This window comes from Ammospiza nelsoni, chromosome 4 (assembly GCF_027579445.1).
Source record: "Ammospiza nelsoni isolate bAmmNel1 chromosome 4, bAmmNel1.pri, whole genome shotgun sequence".
Classification (NCBI taxonomy): domain Eukaryota; kingdom Metazoa; phylum Chordata; class Aves; order Passeriformes; family Passerellidae; genus Ammospiza; species Ammospiza nelsoni.
Window position 1 is genome coordinate 31,387,320 of NC_080636.1, and position 21,623 is coordinate 31,408,942.

Genomic DNA, 21,623 nt, shown 5'->3' on the forward strand with positions numbered 1-21,623 from the left:
ATTCTAATTTATTCTTTTTTAATAGCAGGAGATAAACTCTTCTAAAACAGAATTTCTGTTTTACTGAAACATTATACTGTATCTTGTTTGTTCTGTGTAAGTATATATTTCAGCAACTTACTTTTTGTAAGTTAGGTTTACACAAAGAAAAATAGTGTTCAGGTCTGTTCTGTATTTTCATGCTAATTTATACAAGAGCCATGGAAAAGCTTCCATTTGACCTTGAATCTAATTCATTGGTCAGAGCACATACTTTAGGGGTTTTTTTGCCATATTTCTTCCTAAATGCATACCTTAAAGTCATCATGATTGCTAATTAGATAAAATATAACAAGACATATAATTATTTTCTTTGCATCTGTTCATACATACACATTTCCTCGTCAGTGGAGATTCCATTTCTTGGCCTTTAAATGTTGAAGTTTTTTAATTAGAAATGAAATGCTCTTCTTACTTCACTTACTTTTAGTTGCTTTTTTTTAATATACCACTCTGCCTTTGGTTTCTCATATCCATGTCCTTTCCTTTGATTTTTGAGGCCTGTGATTTTCTGTGGTAGTTTCTAAGATAAATACTTCCTTAGGAAAAGATGGTAAAGACTGAAACACAGCACAGAAAATGTCAAAACCAGGCATTTCTCTGTGTCTGATCTGTTTGGTTTCCCACTTATAATCAATAAGAAGAGCTTGTGCTCCATTTCCAGTCAGTGTGAAATAGGGCAGATCCCACAGCACATTTTCTTTATATTTCACCAAAACCTGACATTTTAATAGAGATAATTCCTAAAGGTTTTATGTGCGAATACAGGAGGTATTTCACTTTATCTGCCATTCCTGACAGCTTTTTTAACTTCTCTTGAAACAGACTTTAACAGAAAACTTCCAACGTTCATGTGTTCCCTTGCCCTTGCATGTTTTTGTGTGCCATCACATTAAGAGCAGAATAAAGCATGAAAATCAACAGCATCCATGATTTCTGTGCCAGTTTTGACAGCATTCCAGATCAAGCTAGAGTTTAACAAACCAACAAATGCCCTCTTCCTCTTTATTCCTTCAGTGTCCTCTGCCAGGGGAGGAAATTGATTTTCTAGTTTGGTAGTTATTCTGAAATGTAAAAAAATTTACTGATCCAGGACAAAAATGGAATGTCAATTTTAAACTGAAAAAAAAAATCTATGGCAGAAGCAAAGGAATTCTTGTTTTGATATTTAAGTATGATTTCAAATTAACAATTAATTAACAGAAAAACAAACAGAAATTTCAAATATATATATATTTTCAAATAGCAAAACTAATCTGATAGGAATTTTAGCATGTAGAAAAAGATAATGCTTACAGCAAGTGTTTTAGGGTTGCCATATATATAATTTATTTGGACTTTTTTATATATATTGTGTGACCTAACGTATTTAACAAGGGCGTTGTGTCCTATTAAGATATTCCAATCCCCAGCTGCTTTCCTGTAAAATAAAATGGGTTGCTATATCACAGCTCAGCCACTTTTTCCAACTGAAATAGTAATTGAAAGTATAAGTGAAAAAACTTTAGTGCTAATCACTGAAAAGCACTGATGGACTCACTCTAAAGTGGTGCAAAGATTTCTGCTCAGGAGCACGGAGAGGAACTTTATTACCACAGTGACAAGAGCTTGCATGCCATTGAGTCACCTTTGTGGTGGAAGATGAGAGGGGAAAAGCAGCCGCCAAGAGAGGAAATTACAAAAACCAGTAGAAGGGCCTGGCTACTCACTGCAGCAGCTGATGTTGACATTTCTTTCCAAAAACAAGGTTTCTGCCATCATCTCCAAACTGTTTGAAGTAGGGCACCATGCCACAGCATCACCTGCCTCCGGAGCAACATCAGCCACCAAATGGATTTTCCAGGACTGCTGCAGACCACAGCCATTTTGTTGCTGCCAGCCCTCTCCCTTCCCAGAAAACCACATAACCTTCTCTTTAGAGTTGGCTCTACTCCCTCTGCCTAGGGTTGGGAATGGGTCACTGAGGGGTAGGTAGACAGAGAGAAAACACTAATTTCTTTAAATAAAGCAGCTATTTGCTTCAAAGTATTTGCTTCTCATAAACCTTATAAACCCAATGCTGTTGAGAGTTCTAAACGATGCTTGCCTTTGCAGCCCATACCTGCTAAAGCTGATGTCTGCATTGCAGGATTTCAGTCCTCCATTCCCCAGCAAATGTGCTTGGCTCCACATTTCCATCTTCACTTTTCAGTGTACACTCATATTTGTTACCACCTCTGATAGAACTAGATTTCATTGCAAAGGACAATGACTGCCATAAAGTGGAAATATTTCTCAATTTGATTAATTATCTATTCACTCAGAGGCTTTTTCCAGATGGCCTCCAATCTGCAAGTTCATGAGCAGCTTTGCTTTTCAACCTTAAGTACACTGTAGCTAAGCAGGCATTCTTCTTTCCCTGGAAATATCAGACCCAGATTCCTACTTTTCTGGTACTTTTCCTGAGGTGTTAAATAGTGGTTCTTGCTCACAATAATGATGTATGTCAGGCACACAAAGCTGCCAGCTTTAGAGCCTTTAATGCAGCAATTCTGAAATGTATGGCTTGCCAACCTCTTATCATTAGATCATGATAATTACATTTATGTGAAGAGTAAATCAGTTCTTCAGTCTTCACCACCTTATTACTAACCATTCTGTCTCTGTTTTCTTCCTGCTGCAGAAATTTAATTGATTCAGCAGAAATTGTTTCATTTTCCTGATGTAGACCATTCTGTTTTATGGGTTCACACGCTCAGACTTATGGATATCTATATTGGTATGATCATTGTGAATTGTGACCCTTAGTATTTCATGATGATGCCCTCCGTATTTTGAAGGTAAGATAAAGGGGCAGAGTATATAATCTAACTGCAGCCTAGAAGCAGAAGAAAATGGAGGAAGAAAATGGGTATTTCTCACTGATTATATCCCCTGACCTAACCATGGTTGCCAAATACACCCATCCTTGTAAATATTTTCCTATTTCTAGTACTGTTGAACACTTGGAGGTATTAGAAATAATAAAGGTGTGGGCACAGATCCACAGGAAACACTTCAGGCATGTTGACAGTTAAGCTGATTTCTGTTATGTATCAACAAAACAAGTTTTTTTTTATTAAGAACTATGTCATTCTGATCCATTTGTTATTCAGTGTACATTCTTGAATATTTAATTACACACAAAAATGCAAAGATTTTAAAAGAAACAAGAAAACAAAACACCTTTCTACTACTACACATCAACCAGCTGCTTCTCCATCTGGTGCATTCTCCATTCTCTCTGCTTCCTCATAGTCCCAGCCATATTTACCTGAGACCTGACTTTACTGAGGCTCCTGATAACCTGTTTCTTACTGAGGAATTGCGCATGGAATTATCTCTATGTCTCCTTATGCTATACAATTTCTCAGATAAAATATGACTTTGAGCTCATGTAATGTTAGCTTAAGTGTATATTAGTTTGCTTTCCTAGATTAAACTCTCATACTATGATAAAACAAAAATCCCTCTGACACCCAGTCAGAAATATGCAATGAAAATTGCCATAACCATTTTTATATATTCTTTCACAGAAAAAATATGAGTTGATGCAAATATTAAGAATGCATCTTGAAAGCTGCAAGAAACTGTTTAAAGGCTGTGCAGTGTTAGAGGTGCTGAGATGGAAATGAGGATAGAGAAATGCTTTCAGAATCATGCTTCTGTGGCAGACACCACAGGGAGCTTGACACCTTGGACACAAAAGCAGGACTCTGCTTCCCTACTCACCCTCCAGTGCTACAACCAAAATCAGATCTGAAGAAGTGGCAAAGGAATTTTCAGCAGCAGGCTGGCCAACCTGCTGAGGCAAGCTTTAAGCTGAAGGATTTGAGGGCAGTCTGGACCCAAAGTGGTTGCACTTGCGCCATGTTCCAACAAACTGGGGGATAAGCCAGACCAACCAGAGCAGCAACAAATGTTCCTTAGCTGCTTCCCAGGTGAGGAGCAGAAAACTTCCACCCCAAGCGTTGGTGTGCAGTGCACACAGCCTGGGGACCAAACAGGAGGAACTGGAGCTCTGCAGCCACTCAAAGTCACACAACCATAGGAATAACTGAAGCAAGGTGGAACAACTCACATGACAGGAGGATCGTGAGGGATGGCCATAGGCTGTAAAGAGAGAAGGAAGAGGAGCAGGAGTCACTCTCTGCATTAAGGAGAACTTGACTGCAAAACATTAAAAAATGGCAATTTTGGAATTCCTAATCACTGCCTCTGAATCAAGATCAGAGAGGTTGTCTCCATAGAAAAGGTAGATGGGCACCTGCCATGGATCTTGAAACCAAGATGGAAAGGCCAACATGGCAATATTTGGGTCTCTTAAGCAAGCTTCACGTCAACAGAGCATGGTTCTTATAGGTAACTTTTTTTGGGAGAACAATAGAGCAACTCACACGACATCCATCAAGTTCCTGGAATGTGCAGAGGACTGCTTCCTCATACAGATGTCAGATGTACCAACCAGGAATGAGGCACTACTGTATCTGCTACTCACAAAACAAGGTGCACTGCTATTAGGAATTTCCATGTCACATTCATCTCTTTTCATCAGAAAGGACACACTTGTATTGGAGGACGTGGTAAACTCAACATCATCAATAGTAAACTGTTTCCACTGTAACATTTTTCTCCTAAAATTGTAAAGAAACCTAATTGTCAACTCAGCTGAATTAATATTTGTCATCATTTTCTCATGGATCAGAAAATTTTCATTTTCTCATGGAATATATAGACTGAAGGTAGAACTGTAAACATTTGGTAGATTTGAAAACCTACAATTTTTTTAAATTAATACCTTTACAAAATATATGACTTACCAGTTAAACACATCTGTACCGTAATACACATTGAAATAACTAAAAATAGCTTGTAGTAATTCAACAGTCTGATCTTTAATTGTTATCTGCGTATGTGCATGCATAAGTATATCTGTACAATTTTGTGTCTTAAAAAATATGTATATAAGGGCCAAACCAGTCTTCTATATCAGTGATTATGATGAGTTTATTTTCCCAAACATATCTGAATTTGGCTTACTGAAAAAATGCAGACAGGACATACTATTCTAATGTTAAGTCTTCATATCTACAGCTTGACAGATCTCCACAAAAAATACATTAAATCCAAAGGCTGAAGTGAATCCTCAAAAGGAAAATTTTAAAGAGAAAACACCTCAGCAGATAATTGCTGTGCAGATTCTACTTAAGAAATAAAATGTAATATAGGAAGATAAACCAAAGACTCATCCTGTAAAAATTTGTATTGATAGATTTTCTGTGGCAAAGGAATCAGTCAGAGAATGGTTGGGATGATTTTAAGAAAGCAAAGTTTAGTGCTGAGAATGAGTGTAGACTTGTGTTTATTGGTCTTGATCATACATAAGCCATATTTTTTTCTAATGAAGTTGAGATAAAAAATACATAAATACACTATGATATTGCATAAACTCCCTGCACATATTTACTGATGGAATTTACAGATTTTCCTCTCTCTTCCAATTTTCTTCAACCTTTTAGTGTTCATTATCTGGCATTTCATTTTCTCATGTAAAGTGTTTGTTAGGAGCACATAGACTTGCCCGTACCAAGAGGTTGAGCTGGGTTCAGTCTCCAAGAAAAATACATAGAAATTAACAGAAGATTAAAAACTTTTGTTTTGTGACCTTTCACTATTCTTCAATAAGAAACAAACTTTACATGAATCCTCCCATTTTCCTCTGGATAGCTAGTAAAACCAACAATTAAACATCAGGTTTTTTGACTATTTCTTCAAAGTTCTTTCTTTGACTTTTGACACAAACTGTCTGTGGGCTCTTCAATGGTGAGGGAGACAAGGAAACTGTCACCAAGGTTGGCTCAAATTTTGAATAAATATAAGGAAAGAACTCCACATGAGCAGTATCATAAGAGAGAAAGGTAACTGGAGAAGATGAATATTACACATATTTGCTTCCTCAGACCCTGCTAGCCATACTTATAGCGCTCTAACCCCAAAAATTCTTAGAAAGTTAGTACAGGAAATGTATCTCAAAAATACACCCAGAAATTGTTTTCTTCATCCTTATTTGCATCCCACATGGATTCTTCTAATACAATTACCTTTGTCCATTGGAGGTTTAAACTTAGATCATTCTGTATGCATAATATTTATATTCTTACTTCCTTTTCAAAATCTACCTTATTCTCCAAGGTTTGTTACAATCTTTTGAAAAATAAAGAAGCCCAGAAGAATAAAGTAAATAATCATTTTTGAATGCATTGATTCCAAAATTCTAATACCTGGAAGATAGCAACCTGGTAAATGTGAAATCAGTTATATAAATGTATAATGAGTAACTGTAAAAAAAGGCTGATATTTATTTACTTTCATAGAAAAAAATCCATAGACAAAGGCAGAGATTAAAAATTTTAAAAACTGAAAACTTTGGTTTGCTTAATTAATTTTCTTTAAATTTTCAAAACTTTTTCAAGGGATGGCCATTTTATCAGCAGCACTAAAGAAACCAATGTCCTTAGTTGTTTTATGGGTTTGCCTGTAACGCATATGCCTTTTTTTTTTTTTTTTTATAGCAATGTAAACCAAAAAAAGTTATCAAATTGCCAGGATTCTTGGCAATTATTTCTTGGAGTAAATAATGAAAACCTGCTGTTTCTACCTATGCACTAGATTTCAGATTGTGACTCCCTTCCAACCTAACTGTCTATTGTTGAAGTTTTTATGTTTTATTTAATAAATTTTTTCTCACACTTAATAGCATTAATATTAGACATCAAGATCTAGGCATCTCCCTCTTTTTAAAAAGGTTAAGTTGCCACAATATTAAATGTCAAAGTCTTTTCTTAGAATGAGCTTGAAAGCTTGATCTTCAACTATACAAAATCAGAATAGGATCCTTATGATTTGCTTGTATTCCCATTAAACTGACAGATAATATTGAGATGGGAGCAGAGCCAGAGCATGAGGCATCTTTCCCTCTGCTTGGGAAATTGTCTTCTGCGCATTTGCACTGCTGATATCCTCAAAAGGATGCCTTGTAACCCAGCATGCAAAGGTGCAATCCTTGCAGCAAAATTACAGTCAAGGAGGTTCATGTGTACTATTCATCAAGGGCAAATACTGAAAACACTTACCCTGGAGGTAACAGAAAGCTAGTGTGTATCTTAAACGACTCAAGAAGTGATCAATAATGCCTAATAACGTTTGTATTCTGTACCTGATCTCTTCAGTATAATTAGCTGGAAATTTTTCTCTGTCTTGAACAGTACCGGTGCTGGGCCCTGCAGTTTCTAAATGAATCTATGGTAAAATAATTCCTGCCTTCTTCCTCATTAGTGAGAACACACAAATATTAAACCTGAATGTTTCACCTGAGTGATTTTGTTCAGTTCTGCTACACTAAAAATAAATTAATTACTTATCTATGCAGTCAATCTATTGACTATCTCCAGCTGACAATCAGTTTTTAAAGGTGGAAGAACAGCTCATTATACAAATACAGTTGAACCTTTTAGGATCACACACCAATGGGTATCACAGGCTCTTACCCAAGAGCTTTATGCATGCAGGTTTGAAATCATTCAAATTTTTTTTTTTGACAACTAAAATGTGCATGTGCAAATATTCTCAGAATAAACTAAATCCCAAACACCAACAAAACAAAAAACAACCAAAAAAAAAGTGCATGTAAATGAACCCAGTGAGGGTGACATTCCGCAGAATAATACATGTTGTTCTGTCAGGGACTCCTTGTAAAATGGCTGCTCCAGGCATAAACCTGATGCAAAATAGATTCTATAATCCAGCCTCCATTAGTTAGATCATTAGCAGATTTTGTAAACACTAGCTGTAAGCATATTTATGAGTTCTTTATTCCCTTCTATTACTTAAAGAAAAAAAAAGAAAAAAAAATTAATGTATTCCACCAATAAACATCTTTTTAAATCTATGAAATTTCTGTTTTAAAGAAAATGCAAATATTGCAAAAGCTTTTGTTAAGTTAGGCAATAACGCCCTATTTATACAGTTTCTTTTACTTAAAGCCAGGACCAAAATATTTGTGGTCTATACAAATGCTTTCAACATTTCACACTTAGCAAAATGGGGTGAGAATGTAAACAAGCATATCTAAATTAGTATTGTGAACTCACTAGTTTGTATATTTTGCAAGTTTGTTTGAATTTGTTGCTTTGAACTAGAATGGCATGATTTATATTGAAGAACCCCCTCAGAAATATTCTTTGTGAAGTGCTTCCAGTTTAGGAAAAAAATACTCCCCTCCCTCTCACCCTTGTCTTAGATACATTACAATATTCTGTACCTTCTCCTCTTTATCCGGCTGATCTATTATCTTGAGGGATTTTGTATTTCTGAAAAGCTAAAAGAAACATTCATCCATCAGCCATAGATCACAAAGTTCACATTGAATGTACATGAAATGTTTAATTTTGTGGTCTACAAAATATCACAGCTTCCTTATCACCCTGTTCCACCCTTTCCATCCCTGTTTCTTCTCTCACTGAGATATCTGCACAAGGTTAAAGAGACAAGGTCAAAAAGAACTGAACAGTAGACAATCCTCTACCAAACACTTAGAAAACAATCAGTCATATCCCCAGTTAATTCTGAAATCTGGGCAGGTGGTTAGTCCTGTAAGGGGGCTGACCTGCAGAGAGTGCAAATCAGTGTCACTTCACTGGAATACAATTAGACCAACTTCACACCATCTAAGAATATGCTTTGGGATTTAGTTTAGCTAATGCCAGGGCTAAGAAAAAGCAATCCTTGATTCTTAAAACCAAGGTCAACTTAGGCAAGCAGTAAGTTATTCCTTGCTTTCTTTGTTTATCATTCACAGTGTTGTTATTTTATCTTTTATTAAGAAAGGAAAGATAAGTGCTTTAAGGTGTATCTTTCAACGCTTAAAGCATTTTATAGGTCTGTGTAGACAACTGATACTATCGTAAAAGTCAATAATAAGAAAATGTACTCTGTAGATTGCATTTTATTCTCACAGTTTAAGGATTTTAGGTTTTTTTTAATAGCTGTAGGGATTCATAATGCAGGTATATGAAAATTAGAATTTCTTCTTATTTTGCAAACTTTTTATTATGCATGCTATAGGCAACCTAGAAAAGATAGGTACAGCAGTGATTAGGAAGGGATATATTATTGCCACATTATAACACACAAACAAGTTTTATGTTTTTCTGCATTGTACTAGAAGCTCAAATTTATTGAGTCATCTATATGAGAATCTTATCATCACTCAGATTTTAAATTAAGGCGGCATTCATTGATTTATGCCAGACATAAGAAAGTTCCCTTCTCACAATTCTTTCTGATACATGGGGAATAATTCTGATAAAGTATGAGAGTATGTAATAGGGCCATTAAGAATTATTTGCATGTATGTAAAAAGAAAAGCAAAATATGTTCATTTTTACTGCTGGCCTCTTCAAAGTGACAGCTTCTTATTATCTTCTATTACATACTAAAAAATATTCAACAAATATGATTCAACAATTTTTGACTTTATAGGGTTTGCAGATAAAATGTAAATGCAATATATCTAAAAGTTAGAAATACATCTATCATAAAGGGATGCAATCATATCTTCTTTTTTTAAATGTGACAGGGTAAAGAAGATCATGACAGAGAGTACTTTGATAGCTGAAAGTTCACTTCACTTGTCTGGCTAGCATCTTAACCTATTTTCTAGAAGTCATGAACAAATGCCACAGGAGTAAGTTAAAAAGTAGGTTAAAGTGTGTGGTTAAATAATTTTCACTTTTTTGGAAGCTGCAGGTTGCACATATGGGCATTCTTGTGAGATCTATTTGCCCCCATGAAGAAATCTTGCAGATCATGGTTACTGTGTATATGCATACATTCTTGGTTACAGTTTGTATTTACTGGGATCCTCATACTCACAAAGAATAGTGAACATTTTCAGAGGTGCTGTAGTAAATAGCATCGGTAGAAAAAGTGCCTTTTTTTGGTCCTATACTTATAATCCTCCTTCAACACCACCTCCTCCAACCCAAACTAACAACCAAAGGCAATCATTCATTTGAAACTGTTCAGAATGTTGGAAAAGACCTCCAAGGTCATCAGGGCCAAGCTTGACCAAAGCCCACTGTGCCAACTACACCATTTTAGGAGGTGGCACTTGTCTTCTGAGCACTTCCAGGGATGGTGACTTCACTTCAATACCCTGTTCCAATGCTTAGCCACAGTTTCAGTGAAGAGATTTTTCCTAACATCCAACCTGAACCACACCTTGGCTCAACTGGAGGCTCTTTCCCCTTGCCCTAGGCTAGCTGTCTGGGGGAAGAGGCTAATCCCCACCTCCAGACTTGCCACAACCGCCTTTCTGTGATTCTACAATTTTAAAACATTTTAACCAAGATTCCCAAAAGGGAAATTAATCCCATATTTATTCCAGAACTTTATTCAACTAAATGCTTACTTCTGCAAACTACTGTTGATTGGGGAAGTTGAATTTAAAAACAATTTTTCCCTGTTCTTTGAGAAGATTATGGAGAAAGCACAGATCAGAATGGTCAGAATTCAGAAAGTGACAATATTGAAAACATTCTGTACTAAGGTATTTTACCCAGGCAATCAATTTTAAAAATCACAGCCCACCAATGCTATTTCCTCATAAGAAATAAAAGCCTCCTACAAAACAGAGTGCTCATTAATGCATAGATTCTAGTTTTTGAATAAAAAACCCAGAGCAATATAGTATGTGATTTTGATATTGCCTTTGTAAACTTTTGATATGAAGCCTACTGCTATTGTTTCAAATAACCCAGGTACCATATGTGTAAATGTCATATAAAATGGACTCCAGCTAATTTCCAAGAGGTGCTAAAATACTCTAAATACTCTCTCTGATTGAAGAAAAGTGCATGTGAAAAGAAACATACAAATTGGGGCAGTTTTTTCCCCTAGTAATTTGATTTGACATTGTGCTGGGTGCTTGCTATTATTTCTTATTTCAGTTGTCCCCAGTTTTCCGGAAGGAATTATCATCTCTGTCATTTAATGCATTGCAATTCCATAAATATGAATGGGGATAATTCAATGAATATTCTGATGCTAGGTGGATCTTAGTGGTGAAACTGAACTGAACAGAATAGGAATTAGATCAATAGACTTGCAAACATTAAAAAGAAGGAAATTGCTTGACAGTTACAGTACTAAGCTCTTCTAAGTTATATTTCGGTCTTGTAAAACACTCTTCATGCTATTTTAATTAATAAAACTGTTATCTACAGTATCATTAAATAAATCCATGTGTCTATTATGCAGCTTGAAAAATGGTGGAAATCCCTGAAATAATGGAACAACTTGATTAGAATAAGAAAAAAAAAACCAGAAATGCTCAATCTGTAATTACTCTTCTCTTTCTTTTCAAGTCAATTCAGTTAGTTTATCCTGCATGGGAAAGAGTATTTAAATTAACTTTGCTGTCTTTGCATGAAAGATGATGTGAGATGATTATGTGAGCTCTCCAGCTTTCCAGCAGACTGGCAATAACAGCAGACTGGCAATAACAGCCACCTCATTTGTATCTTAATAATGACATATCTATCTCTGTAATCAATAATTGTGCATTACTTCCTTTCAAAAGAGCCCTGTTTCTAGGATTGCTTAGAGATGTGTGGTGAAGGAGTTGGAGAGGTGCTATATTATACCAAAGGAGAGAGAGAGCTACACTATATTATACCTCAGATTCAGCTAAAATTGTCTTTTATGCTTTTTGGTGGAAGTTAAATTGCCATGTTGTATGTTCTTGAGCTATACATAAGTATATGGGTAGCCTTTTATAGAAGATCTTTCTAACATTAAGACATTTGCATGTCACCTGGAGTCAAGCTGAATTTTGTTGGTTTTCCTCCAATAATCTGGATAAAATTCAAAGGACCTCATGATAAATTACAAAACTCCAAGGCTGAGTCTAAAGCAGAATTACTGGCAAATGGCATGGTGATTTACCTGACATTAAGATGAACATATGCAAAAAGATTATGAGAATAAAAACTTTTTTCATCACAAGGCTAACTCCTCCCTTTGCTAACAGTCCTGGAATTTGACTGCCTTAGCTAATATACAGCATCTGGATAACTTATTATCTAGGGTATAGAATTTTTCTATTGGACCTCATTTGAATTTGACTCTACCACATTCATTTGGAGACACTACTGGAAACCACACCCTTGACTTTATAGATGCCTTCCAATGCTTCTTAATAATGGTGTTTATTATTTTCAAATAAACCACTGCTGATCAAATTAGAAACAGATCTAATTTTACTTAAGAAATTTTTGACATTAAGAGAAAAATTCTAGAATTATAGCATAAATCTTTATTAAAATACATGATTTAAAGCAAGAGCTTTATCCCGTTGCTCTGTGCACCTATTTATATATATTATGCTCATATTATATACTCATATTATACTCATATATATTATACTCATATATTTTCCAAGTTTTTATTGGAATTTCTTTCAAACCAGTTTTAACTCTGCATTTGTGTCTTCACCTACAGGACCTCAAAATGACAAAAAAAAACCCAAAATGCATAAAATTCATAAGCACTTTAAATTCTGATACAGTTCAAATACAGCAATGCCTGTATTTCCTGTCTCAAAATGTTTTTACCCGCACTGAACCTTTTACTTACAATTTTAAAGCTAGGATGTAGAGAATTAAGTAAAATATATGCCTTAAAGCCCAATTCAATTTCCTAAGCTTCACAGAATACTACTCTACTTTTCAATGACACATCATATTGTTTGTCACAGGGAGCAGAATGATAGGAGAAATATTTTGTTTCATTTTCAGCACAGATCATACAAACCTAATTAGAATAAATATTGTTCTTAAATTAAGTTCATAACAGGATTTGTCACAGGCAGTTAAGAAAATTTGTAGACGGTACGTCTCACAGAAAACATTGCTGAAACTATTATAGGTTTTATTTATTTTTGCATAATTTACATATCATTTAGTCTATGTTATGTTTGTATACAGTAATAGGAATCCAAGCTATATTAGGGTTTACTCATCTGGTCATTTGTAGTTACTCTTCACATGGTGTATTCATCTGTTCATGTGAATTGTTCACTCAAGATTTATATCTGATAAAATATAGATTGGTAACTGACAACCATGACATGTCTTTCACATAAATCGGGTGACTCCCCCATGGTAACAGTTTAAAGATAGCTAAAATGGATAACACTCTGAAGAACTTCCAGGGTTTGTGGTTTGCACAAGAAATGCAAGTGAATATAACAGTTTGTAAACTTGAATGTTTTTACAACTTTCGGTGAATCACTGTATCACTCTTGGTGATTTAGTACACTTACTATAGGAATCAATAAATAATTTTAGCTATTTTCAGTATGGCAAAAAATCATTTTAACAGGAAACTTCTGTCAATGATAATAAAAGATTTTGTATTTAAGATTTCTCCTGATGACAGAATTATATGTTTCCCATATTTTGAAATACGTGAAACATATTTCATAAATCCAAACAATTGAAAAAACCCTCCAAGTCCTAACCCACTTTTATTTTAATGACTGCCTGGCAGGGTAGGAGACAAAAAGCAGGCATGATTTTTATTTCTCCTTGCTAGATACAATTGCAGATTTAGAGAACTGCATGCTTTCCTTTTGGAGACAACATTTTAACTCTGTCAACACAAGGAATTCTGAAAGTATTGAAAGAACTAAAAAAAAAAAAAAGAGAGAAAGGAAGTTGGACAGCTGTTATTTTTGGTTAAGGATATTATAGTTTATAAAGAAAGCTCCCAGAGAAGAATGTAATGTTTATGTGCACATTCCTTACAGATGATAGTTATTAAAGAGAGGCTTTGTGGTTAACCCCTGTCAATGGGAATGTATGGAATATGGTAGGAAAAGAATTATATACTACCACAATTTGTAGGAAAGTTTTATTTTTAAAGTATTGACTACATATTTATGAAAAAAGATGTTTGAGGAGAGCAGTAGTGAAATGAAGATTTGCTCTTGCTCCTCCTTAAATCAGTAGCTGAAATAAGCCCCTCTGATTTAATATAAGAAAATTTAGTTTGGAAAATTCTATGTTAAGGTAGACAGCCTTTTCTAATTTTATATTCAATTTTCAGTACAGTTCTACAGATTGAACTTAGGATACCTTTTAAAAAATTAAATTCAATTAATTTAAAATATTTTACAGCAGCAGATATTTTTGTAAATAGCTGATGTTTGACTGACTCAACTAGGGTTTATTTTGCATCAACAGCTTAATAAATTATTCTGTAAAAGAAGCTAAATAGTCACATACAATTATTTAAAATTGTAGAATAATAATCACTACTGTCTCAAATAAATCATTAATTTACAGACAAAAATTTGATGGACTGACTTTTTGAAGAAAAAATAAAATAGAATCACTGAATGAACTCACAGAATCACGAAAAGAAGTCCCTTTAGGGTTTTCATAAAAAAATTTACTTTCTAGCAGTCATATAGCCCTTCTGTCACTTCAGTTAGTATGAATCAATATAAAATAATTTGCACTGTATTCCATATATTACTGCATGTTGATACACCTCCCCCAGAAGTCTGAACACATACCTCAACTTAATCGGATGGTAATAAGCTTTAAAGAGAAAGAAGCTGATATGTGAAGTTTAATCCCTTCTTATGTATTAAGATGGACAATCAGGGCTAAGTTTCCAAAAGACATTTTAAAAAGCCATGTATTAAACTGTAATGTGGCAGAAACAGTCATTTTTGCAGACAAAAGGAACAAACATATGAATGCAGAAATCCAACTATTTGTAGGAACAAATAACTTTTCCGGTTTTAACTGCATTTGATATTTCTTACAGCAAAAATCATGAAGATCATGGAAAAATCATGCTACAGCAGAAAGCATGCATGAACAGAATTTTGAAAAAGCACATTCCAAAAGAAAAGCTGAGATTCTGCTTTTAAAAATTATTAGAATATCTCTGAAGAATCATCTAATCCTCTAGGATTCTCATTAATTGGGTTACATTATGAATTCTTCCTAAGGTAATTGTCCCATTCTCATTTAAATCAAAGCCAACTCAATCAGAGTAGAAAAGACTCAACCAGATTTAGTCAATTTTTTGGTTTTTGTTTGTTTTTAGTGCTGTCTTCACTAAAAGGATAGTTAAGCACTGGAATGGGCTGTCCAGGGAAGAGGTAGAGTCAGCATCCCTGGAATTCAAGAAATGACTGGATGCGGCACTGGGTGCCATGGCCTTGTTGGCCAAGTGGTGATTGGTCTAAGACCGGACTCTGAGATCAGGGAGGTCTTTCCAGCCTCAATGACTCTATGACTCTATTCTGTGGTCTCCAATCTCCTAGTGCAGCATCTTAACCTGGCTAGGGGAGGCACTGCTTTTTTGTGTAACGGGCATACCTTCAATGCCACATGGCACAGTGTGGTGTAGAAACATCCTGCTGAAAACCAGCAGTGGTGGAAGTGACCAGCTGCTGGGGCTGTCACTTGTTAGTGCTCTGGAGCATGTTGTACAATAGATCTTCTCATTTTTGAAGATCACAGTAAGTTAAACAAACTAAATACACAATGGGTTTCAATCCAGCTACACCTTTGCACATAGGACTGACACAGGCCCAAATCCTCAGCTGTTACCATTGGCTGTCTGTAGAGAAACATTAATTTGGAGCTGCCTTGATTTATATTTGAAGTATGTTTGGATTTGGGTTGATTGCTTAGGGGTTTTTGTTTGGTTTTTGGGGTTTTTCTGTGTTATTCCTTGAGTTGGTATTTTTGGATTCTCTCTTTGTTTTTCTTCTTGTTTTGTTTTGGGGTTTTTTGGGGGTTGTTTTTTTTTTTGGGGGGGGGGGGGTGAAGTTGTCTTTCCGATTCTTTTCACGTAATCTGTGTTTTTTATATCTTTGGTCTGCCTATCTGCCCAGCGTTCTCTTTACCCATTCACCTATGTTTGGGCACTAGAAGTTGTTGCAGAATGTGAATGAACTAAATATTTAAACCTCGAAAGGTAATAATCCCATTTTGCAAGACTTTGTTTACACCTTATCTAAAATCACCAAGAACAGGATATGTAAGACTGGAAAAAAAGATTTAATGAGAACAGACTTAATAATATACAGCTACATGAAGGGTTAGTGGGGGAAGTGAAGGTATGAACCAAGAATGAACTTGCTTTCATTGCTGTATTCAAATATAAATTGTTTGCATAAGCTAAAATGATGAACACAGACACGAAAGGGGAAGAAAAAGGGGAGTGATTAAAGTTTGTTGAGACAGAAAGAGATGTCTGAAAATTTTGCATACAACATTTATTATTCTTATTCTAAACATAAAATAACTGTATTATATCAGTTCATTCTTACATTAAATAGGAAAATACTGAGAGATGGGAAGGCAAAGCCTGGTAAAAACATTCTTCAGTTACAAATGAAGCACTGTGTTACATGGTGTTGCTGCTTAAGACAAAAGAAATATTTCAAACCCTTTCTGCAGTTTCTAAAAGGCCCTTCTTTAACTGCATTAGCACCATCAGACAAATCACATCTCCTTCTTACTAACTGGAAGATGCAACTTTATAACTGAATTAAAAAGCTACTGTGAAACAATGATCCAGAGCACTGTCTAAGAGCATTTGTTAGGACAGTTTTTCATTCTGTGGTTGTACATGCTCAGGGCATAGTTTTTGACAGGGACTATTGGAAGATTGAATTTTGATGGCTAAAGATAGTTACAAAAACAGGACAGAAAAATTGAAATGTCTTTTTTTTATTGTCAATATATCTCAGTGCTTTGTAGTGGGGAAAGAACAGCTTTTAAAATAGTTAGATGCAGATGAGGGTATGAACTCTTACAACCTACTCGTTTAGAAGGCGGACCAGAACGATAGCAGGGAATTAGAAAACTTAAAAATCAGAGATTTTTCATCCTTTTAAGAAAGGATGAAGAAATGTTCTTCCCCAGAGAAAGCAGTCAGTGAAAAAGAAGATATCTGTCATTTTACAGCTGAGTAGTAATTAACCAGCTCTTAGTCCTTACAACCATACTTACAGGTTAATCAAACTTTTAAGTCCTGGACTTCCTGGGTTTTGCTAACTTCTTCTATAAGAAATGTTGCTACTAAGCAGATATTCAAACTCTTGGATTTGTTGTCTTGTTTAAATAACCTTTTATTTGATTTTTCACGAGGTCTCTCTGGAAATATGAAGAACATCCCTTACATCTTTCCATCACGATGAACTTTATTTACTGTATGGAATTTCACCAGTGTTCACTTTCTGAACAAAAAGTAATATACAAATATTTATATATCTATATAACTCTTTAGCTAAATATGCACGTATATGAAGATATGTTTATACAGTAAAAGATATGCATAAAGCGTTTCTGGTAATTGAATATCAACTAGGAGAGGAGGAGATACAACCAAAAGTGACAAAGCAGGTCACTCACTTCACTTCTCATACTGAGGAATAGCATGGTTTGATAACAACAGACAAATGGTGGAACTATACCCAAAAACAAAGACTACAAATTAGTCTGGGAGGTTTCAAAGGTGGGCAAGGGATTGGGCAGTAATCCAAATTTTGAATTACCTGACCCATGCAGCCTTTCACTGCTGAGACCCATGCAGGTCTCAGCAGTGAAAAATGTTCCCATTTGGGATCTCAGTGGCTTTTCATGCAGCTCAGATGCTGAAGAATATGAAATATGACTAAGATGTGCTTCTCCAGTTTTCTAATAGTTATATTTTTATTTTTTTTTTCTCTCTTCTGATGTCCCCAGAGAATTCAGAGCATAAAGAAGAAGTTCCCCACTCAGACCCATTGTGGAGAGACATTGTCTCAGAAGTTCAGCTAGCTACCACACATTGATCCTTTCTTTACTTATTGCAGTTTGAGATCACCACGGCAAATGTGGGAGATCTTGAGCACTGGAAAGAGTGCAGATAAAAAGAATGAGAGAAGACCCAGATGACACACAGAAATACCCATTAAATGAAAACTTTAATCTAAAAATCTCTAATGTAAAACTACATTATGCCACAGAGTTTAGACATTTGAACATAAAGAAAAAGTAGAGAAAGGTCATCTAGAATCAGATGAAAATGGGAAAAAAAAACAAACCAAAACAAATAAGCAAACAAAAAAATCCCTTATTAAGCCTTTTGTAAACAAGGTGAGACCAAGGACAGTAAACTCTTGATTTTATAAATCTGAGCTACAAAATGAGGGCCAAGTTACTGGTATGTCACTTCTCTTTGAAATTAATTTTATTCTGCAGTTCAGGACAATTAAATCTTTGCCCTTAAGACATCAGTGGAAAGGAATGGGAGTTATTTGCTTTTTTTTCCTCCCCCCTCAATGACATCTCTTCAGTAGCAGACAGGAATTTGCCCTCTGTTTTCAGTTTGTATAACATCATACTGTGCTTAAATAACCTACAGGGTGAAATTCAACCTGATGTAGCTTCAGTTCCTTCAGGAAAACACAGCAATATTTTCCTTAGCAAGTTACTCTTCTGAGGTTTGGTATAACATCTGAAATATTGCATTTTAAGGATCAAAGGAAATGTCACCCGTGGGGTACGGTGATGCTGAAAAATACAGCAACCACAGCTCCTCACAGAGGAACAAAGTTTAAATAAAGATACAACAAACCCAACAATGATGGGTCACAGTACACTGAGAAAAGTCAAGCAAATACAAATGGGTCATGCTTCACTTACAGTGCCACAAACTACACCCAGTAAACATCTTTTGAACAACAACAACTTTAGTCTACTTTTCTAAAAGTTCAATGCATGTATCTTCTTTAGACAGAAACATATAAACAGGGCATGTTTTTTTCTTTTGATAGTTGCTCTTTTCTATCTCTATCATTTCTATGCACTATGGAAGCTCTGTTTCAGAATTAAATTCAAGTAATAAGGACTAATTAGTCAAATTTCTAAAAGGGTTAAGCCAATCCACGTAAGTCTCAAGTACAGGCAGATAGGGCAGTCCTAGAATGTAGAGATGGAAATCAAATTTTAAAAAAATTACAGAAGATAACTTTGGAGACTTGTTATCTTAAAACAACTGTACAAGCAGTACGTAATTGCTACAAAAGTGGGTTTTTTCACAGCAAAGGATGTATCCAATGAATGCATCCTTGCTTTGCTTTCTGTTATCCAATATCAAACATAACTTTGCAACTGTATCCCTTATTTAGAGGAACAGTATGTGGATCTGTAGCCTGAAAAGAGTTGACCTAAGCAGAATGCTGTTTACAAGTCTGCTTGGTCAGTCTTCTCATATTATTCACAACAGGCACTTAGGTCACATGGTGCTTTTTTGCATCTCACTGGATGATTTGAATTTATTTTAAACAGGAGGATAATAATAAACATCAGGCAGTAATTAAGAGCAAATGCTGTTGTATCTACTAGTTCTTTTAAATGTGAAAATCAGATATGTTTGAACTAATTTGTATTTTGTAGACTTAATAAGTTACTTGGATTCCAACTACACCTTTTCACCTGAGGAGAAAGAATATATTGTCTAGTCTGTGGGAAATATTTATTTCTACTTAGAATTAAACTATAGATTGAAAGTCTACAGGTCTCAGTATTTGTACTAGAGAAGCATTCATTTTTCTAACATTCATTTTTCTCTTCATTTTTCTCTCCCATACTTGTTATAATCATGTCCTCAAGACACTGTGAAGTCTGTGCTTCTCAGTGAGACTCTTCACTCTTCCTTCTAATTAAACTTCATATTAACAACTGAATGCAGACAGGTTTTCCTGCTTCCAGTTAAATGAAGTTAGTAATTCACTGGCTATATGCACATTAATTTACCTAGAACTTAGTGGAATTTGCCTACCCAGTTTCAATTGATACTCACATTCATAGAGCTTTGCTGAAACTCCATTCACATTCCATGTATTCTTGCCTAGTGAAAAAATAGTTGCACATGCATGTGATTGCCTCTTTGGATCCTTTTCAAAGCCTTCTTTCGGAATCTGAATACGCCCTTCTGTGGGAAAAACTGCAGAAACACAAAAAGGAATGAAAACTCTTTAAGACCATCCTTCCTCCCAGAAGTTTCTCAGAACCTGACTGAGGGCTTCAGATATAAGTGATTCTAAAAGAGCAGGAATGATCAAAGCCTCCAGCATCAAAACATTTTGGTTTCACCTTTCACTGCACCTCCTACTTATAGCTATTGGTGTAGAAGGAGTAAAGCGCAGAGATGGAGGAGATGCAGCTCTGGGAAAGGTGTTTAAATGGGTATTCCAGCCTGGAGGAAGCCTAGCAGAAATGTTATCTAAGTTGTACTATTTTTCTACTTTGATCCCTGCTGGGAAAATACACACCTTTCACTTTCTCAACGCCTGTTGTCCAGAGAAGCTGCAAAGTATCTGTAGCTACAAAAGAATTGTATGTTCTATAGATGCATACACACAAACATTCTCTAACACACTGAGAGCATAAATCACAATGATTCATTCACTGTGAAATCACACTCAGCCAAATCAATGAGTTACTGCACTGAGGGTAAACTTCACTCATTGTGTATGATTCATATCTATTGGGTTTGGCAGGATTATGTCAAAGAGTAATTTTAAAAAATTGTGTATTATGCATGAATGGTATTGTAAACATCACAGGCTATATGGTGAAGAATACCTTAAAAAAATTAGTTCTGAACCATTGAATTTTGGAAACAGTGAAAGAAGTCAAAGCATTTGGCTACAAGAAAATTTTCATTAGAAAAGTGGTTTATTGCATACTTCCTTTTATACCTAGATCAAAGAAGCATGTGATGTTCTTCTTGATTCTAAATAATATTACATTTGTCCCCAAGGTGGTCACTTATCCTAAGGGAGCTGGCAACATAAATCAATTGCTGTATAGGTGTAAAGCATAATAAATGGATCTTGGTGTACCAACTATTATAAATTATTGCTCTGGATATTTTACTGACTGGGATGAGAACATCTATACTGAGTTATATATGAGACTCAGGGAAGTGCATGTATATTCTACCTGCTTATGAGCTGAATGTGAAAAGCTTTTGTAAGAAGAGTGCTTCTCAGACCTCACAGAGCATAAAGAGCTGTGAAGAGGTCAGACATTTAGGCTCTTTCCTGATGCTTGAACTGTAGGTGTCTGTGTTTTTGCATTTGGAAGGGATGAAGAAAAAACAAACAACTGTTCATCCATTGTTATTAATCATTTACAGTGAAGTAACTATCCCACATTTGTATGAGCTAAATCTAGGCAATGTGCAATTAATTAGATGTGAGGATCAAAGCTGCTTGCTCCTTCTGATGTATTATTTTTATAATATATTTTTAAATGTTCTGTCTTTTCTTTTTATGCCATCAAAGACTAATAGAATGGTATGTGACATATGATCATAGATGTTCACACTGTTTCAATACAGCACATGCAGAGGTTGAAGCTAAATAAGAAATTTTGTTATATTTTATTCCTTATGTAATTTACAAAAAATTCTGGTAAAGAAGG